The sequence below is a fragment of the Cebus imitator genome, unplaced genomic scaffold (genome assembly GCF_001604975.1).
Source record: "Cebus imitator isolate Cc_AM_T3 unplaced genomic scaffold, Cebus_imitator-1.0 Scaffold651, whole genome shotgun sequence".
In the NCBI taxonomy this organism is placed as follows: Eukaryota; Metazoa; Chordata; class Mammalia; order Primates; family Cebidae; genus Cebus; species Cebus imitator.
Genome location: NW_016107966.1, coordinates 323,472 through 329,666, shown reverse-complemented (window position 1 = coordinate 329,666; position 6,195 = coordinate 323,472).

Here is a 6,195-nt window from a genome sequence, read left to right as displayed (position 1 = left end):
TTTTTTTTTTTTTTTTTTTTTGAGATGGAGTCTTGCTCTGTCCCCCAGGCTGGAGCTGAAGTGCAGTGACTCAATATCAGCTCACTGCAACCTCCGCCTCCCAAGTTCAAGCAATTCTCCTGCTTCAGCCTCCTGAGTAGCTAGGATTACAGGCACCCACCACCACATCCAGCTAATTTTTTTGTATTTTTAGTAGAGATGAGTTTTGACTATGTTGGCCAGGCTAGTCTCAAACTCCTGATCTCAGGCAATCCACCCGCCTTGGCTTCCTAAAGTGCTGGGATTACAGGCATGAGCCACTATGCTCGGCCAAAATCAGATCTTTTTTGAGATTCCTCGTATTCAATTTTTAACTAATATCCTACTTTAAAAAAAAAAAAAGAAAACTTTTCTGATTTAGCAATTCAGAAAAATTATGAAAGCAAAAAGCCTAACTCTTGAGCTATATAATCAAGTTTAAACATGTTTACCTTCCTTTTTTATGTATCTTACTACTTGGATTTACTCCAAACCCTTGATGTATTGATGTGAATAAAAATCATTCACAATTAAAACCACCAATTAATGATTGAAAAATGGACAAAAATTAAATTAAAATCAATAGCACAGTTTCATGATACCTAACATGGAAAAGCACTTAGGTGTAAAACTTCATTGTTCCATTCTTTAGTTTTAAATGGTTAAATCTCTACCTTAGAGTGAAATGTAGGGATTTGTCATTTTTTACATAAATGATATCAGGTTTTTTTTTGTTTTTTTTTTACTTTCTCAGGAAATAGTTAAATAATTTAGGAATAGTTATACCATTAAAATTAATGTTAATTAAAATTAACCATATATCATTGTATATCATAGTTTGATGTATTTGGTATTAGACCCCTCTAACCTCTCTGTCCAGCCAAAAAAAATTATTCATTAAACACTAACATATGGACGGGCGTAGTGGCTCACGCCTGTAATCCAAGCACTTTGGAGGCCAAGGCAGGTGGATCACCTGAGGTCGGGAGTTCAAGACCAGCCTGGCCAACATGGTGAAACCCTGTCTTAAATAAATAAATAAATAAAAAAGAAACACTCACATACGCTTCAATCAAATCCATGCAGTCCCAACAATAACATTCTTTTTTTTTTTTTTTAATTTCGGCTCAGTGCAAACTCTGCCTAGGTTCGAGGGATACTCCTGCCTTAGGCTCCTGAGTAGCTGGGATTACAGGTGTGCACCACCATGCATGACTAATTTTTGTATTTTATTTTATTATTTTATTTATTTATTTATTTATTGAGTCAGAGTCTTGCTCTGTCGCCCAGGCTGGAGTGCAATGGCATGATCTTGGATGACTGTAACCTCCGCCTCCTGGGTTCAAGTGATTCTCCTGCCTCAGCCTCCCAAGTAGCTGGGGCTACAGGCACATGCCACCATGCCCAGCTAATTTTTTGTATTTTTAGTAGAGACAGGGTTTCACCGTGCTAGCCAGGATGGTCTCGATCTCCTGACCTCATGATTCACCCGCCTCGGCCTCCCAAAGTGCTGGGATTACAGGCGTGAGCCACCACGCCCAGCCTATTTAGAGATGAAGTCTAACTCTGTTGCCCAGGCTGGAGTCCAGTGTCTCAATCTCAGCTCACTGCAATTTCCACCTCCCGGGTTCAAGCAATTCTCCAGCCTCAGCCCCGCAAGTAACTGGGATTACAGGCGCTCGCCACCACACCCAGCTAATTTTTGCATATTTAGTAAAGCCAGAGTTTCACCATGTTGACCAGGCTGATCTCAAACTTCTGATCTCAAGTGTTCCACCCACCTCGGCCTCCCAAAGTGCTGGGAGTACAGGTGTGAGCCACTATGCCAGCCTGTATTCTATTTTAGTAGAGACGGGATTTCGCCATGTTGGCCAGGCTGGTCTTGAACTCCTGATTTCAGGTGATCCACCTGCCTCAGCCTCCCAAAGTGCTGGGATTACAGGTGTGAGCCACTGTGCCTGGCCCCAACAATAACATTCTTAACATAGGGCTTTGCTAAATTCAAAGGGGAATTTCTCTCTATGATTACCGGTAATTTGTTCTGGCTTTTGCCCAAATCTAGTCACTTGGGGCAGAGTTTTAGAGCTTTAGGAAAATACTTTTTTTCCCTTTTAGAAATAAACATGGGCCAAAGATAAGGTTATTAAAAGTAGGAAAATATATTTAAAATGTATTTTTGGTTGTATATTGTGTAACTGATTAGCATATCAAATATAATTGAAAGAAGTCTGATTTTCATTCTCTCAATTATTCAAGAAATACTTATTGAACACTTATGATATGCCAGCCCTGTACTACGGTACCAGGGTTAGAGATTAATATTTGAAACATTCCAGGTATTTTTAGTTGGCATTTTATAAGCTTTCCACTAGCAAATGGGGCTAATTCTTTTGAAAGCGTCCCTAAGAAAGAAAATCCATTAATCCTCTATCCAAAGTACAGCAAAATTTGTTGGAACTGGTTTAATCACCTTCTGCTTATGTAAACAAAGAATTCTGTAGTCATTTGCCAAGCATTTATGAGTGTCTAAGTGACAAAATTACACAAAATGGATATTTCATATATTGACCCTATGTTTGTTTTCATGCTTTAATCGATTTTAACTGTTTTAATGTTGTCAATGTTATAAGTCATTTCTTTTCTTTTTAAAAATTTTTCTGAGAAACAGGACCTTGCTTTGTTGCCCAGGCTGGCGTGTCCAGGCTGGAGCAGCATGATCATGGTTCAATGCAGCCTCAAACTCCTGGGCTCAAGTAATCTTCCTGTCTTGGTCTCCCACATGGTGGGATTACAGGCGTGAGTCCCTGTTCCTGGCCCTAAATCATTTCTTCTTTTTCTTTTCTCATATATATATATATATATGTATACATATATATATATATATATATATATACATATATAAGATATACATATATATGAGATATATATATATATATATATATATTTTTTTTTTTTTTTTTTTTTAACAGCGTCTCGCTCTGTAGCCTACGCTGGAGTGGGGTAGTGCGATCACAACTCACTGCAGCCTCGACCTACCCTGGTGACTCTCCCACCTCAGCCTTCTGAGTAGCTAGGACTAGAGGCACACACCACCATGCCCAGCTAATTTTTTGCATATTTTGTAGAGATGAAGTTTCACTATGTTGCGCAGGCTGGTCTCCAATTCCTGGGCTCAAACAACCCACCCATCTCAGACTCCCACAGGCTACCACTTACAGGCGTGATCCAATGTACCAGCCCTAACTAGTTTATTGTTAGTTTTGAGACACAACATGTGAGGCTGGGCATGATGGCTCACACTGGTAATCCCAGCACTTTGGGAGGCTGAGATGGGTAGATCACAAGGTCAGGAGTTCAAGACCAATATGGCCAATATGGTGAAACCCTGTCTCTACTAAAAATACAAAAATTAGCTGGGTGTGGTGGCCAGCCCCTGTAGTTCCAGCTGCTCCGGAAGCTGAGACAAGAGAATGGCTTGAACCTCGGAGGCAGAGGCTGCGCTGAGATCGCACCACTGCACTCCAGCCTGGGTGACAGAGCAAGACTACATCTCAAAAAAAAAAAAGAAAAGATACAGTGTGTGTCCCTTTTTCAGTTGTTCACGGACTCATGCTAGTGGCAGATCCATTCGGCAAGAAGCCAAAAACATGATTAATGTGGGAACTATCACATAAGCCAATAATTTGTACCTGGTGCATTAAACAAAGATCTTTGACTAGTTGATTAAACAGGTTGAGGTAAAGATTTGTGAAAGACTGAATCATATATAATCTGTTTTCTATTGTTAGTGACAGATTTCTCAGTGTGTCTTACTGTCACAATAAGTAATATAGCATAATGCTCAAGGGCACAAGTTCTGGAATTAGACCATAATGGTTGAAATCCTGGCTCTGCCCTGTGCCTCAATCTACTCCTTTGTGCAGTGGGATAATAATAGATTCTGGCCTACAGAGTTGAGAGGATCTAATTAGTTAATACAAGTTAAGTGAATAGAACAGCGCCCAGCAAGTAAAAAAACACACAGTAAATACTAGCTTTTCAGTATAAGGAGGGAGGGACTCTCATGTCTTCAATTGTTCTACTTCAGAACCTTCAGGATTCTGCTTCTAGTTTGTGTTTTGTTTTGTTTTGTTTTCTAGAGACAAGAGTCTTCTTTCGTTGCCCAGGCTGGACCTAAGTGATCCTGCCTTGGCCTCCAAAACTGCTGAGGTTACTGGTGAGTGCCACTATGACTGTCCTGCTTTTGCTTATCTAAAGTTAAACTCTGGCCTGGTGTGGTGGTTCATCCCTGTAATCCCAGCAGTTTCGGAAGTTGAGGTGGGCAGACCACCTGAGGTTGGCAGTTCGAGAGCAGCTTGGCCAATATGGCAAAACCCCATCTCTACTAAAAATACAAAAAAATTAGCTGGGCGTGGTGGCGGGATCCTGTAATCCCAGCTGCTCAGGAGACTGAGAATTTCTTAAACCTCGGTGGTGGAGGTTGTATTGAGCCGAGATCACACCACTGCACTCCAGCCTGAGTAACAGAGCGAGACTCCCTCCAGTTTTTAAAAATTTATTAATAAATTAATTAATAATAAAATAAATTTAAACCTCGTTTTCATGAATGTCAAGGTTTCTAAAACCTGTTTTAAATAATTGTGGAAAGTTATAAAACCTGGATAGTGTAAGAGTCGGTAATTTTTTTCTTTTTTGAGGCAGCGTTTCACTCTTGTTGCCCAGGCTGGAGTGCAATGGCGTGATCTCAGCTCACTGCAACCTTCGCCTCCTGGGTTGAAGCAATTCTTCTGCCTCAACCTCCCGAGTAGCTGGGATTACAGGTACGTGCCACCACACCCGGCTAATTTTGCATTTTAGTAGAGACGGAGTTTCTCCATGTTGGTCAGGCTGGTCTCGAACTCCTGAGCCCAGGTGATCTGCTCCCCTCTGCCTCCCAAAGTGCTGGGATTACAGCTTGAGCCAACCCTCACCTGGCCTTTTTTCTTTTTATGATGGGGTCTCACTATATTGCCCAGGCTCACCTCAAACTTCTGAGCTCAAATGATCCACCCATCTCAGCCTCCCAAAGTGATGGGATAATAGGTGTGAAGCACCATGTCCAGCAAAATACCATAATGATTCAATGTGCCCATTGTCATTCATTTCAGAAAGGTAACAAACACTCCAAAAATTGGCTGGGTGTGGTGGCTCGTGACTGTACTCCCAGCATTTTCGGAGGCTGAGGCAGATGGATCACCTGAGGTCAGGAGTTAAAGACCAGCCGAGCCAACATAGTGAAACCTCATCTCTACTAAAAATACAAAAATGAGCCACGCGTGGTGGCCTGTGCTTGTAGTCCCAGCTACTTAGAAGGCTGAGGCAAGAGAATCACTTGAACCTGAGAGGCAGAGGTTGCAGCAAGCCGAGCTTATGCTAGTGCCCTCTAGACTGGATGACAGAGCAATACTCCGTCTCAAAAAGAGAGAGTGAGAGAGGACACCAATTGTAAGCCAGAGTTTGCAATATGTATACTTAGATGAAATGTTTGTTCAGATTTTTTACTTTCTCTTTGATGTTTTCAACTTCAGATTTTTAAATTGGGTTGTTTTCTTAGCAATTTTGTTTGTTTGTTTTTTGTTTGTTTTTGAGAATGAGTTTTGCTCTTATTGCCCAGGCTGGAGTGTAATGGCATGATCTTGGCTCACTGTAATGTCTGCCTCCCAGGTTCAAGTGATTCTCCTGCCTCAGTCTCCCGAGTGGCTGGGATAACAAGTATGCACCACCATGCCCAGATAATCTATTATTTTAGTAGATATGGAGTTTCACCATGTTGGTAAGGCCTTATTGTTTCTTTTGTTTTTGAGACAGAGTCTTACTCTGTCACCCAGGCTGGAGTACAGTGGCACTATTTCAGCTCACTATAACCTCTGCCTTCCAGGTTCAAGGGACTCTTATGCCTCAGCCTCCTGAGTAGCTGGAATTACAGGTGCATGTCACCATGCCTGAGTACTTTTTCTTTCTTTTTTTAAAAAAAAATTTTTTTTTCTTTACACCCCACTTTGCTGGTATTTTTTTTTCTTTCTTTCTTTCTTTTTTTTTTTTTTCCTACCTGACTACTTTTTGTATTTTTAGTAGAGTTGAGATTTCTCCCTATTGGCCAGGCTGGTCTCAAACTCCTGATCTCAAGTGATCCACCAG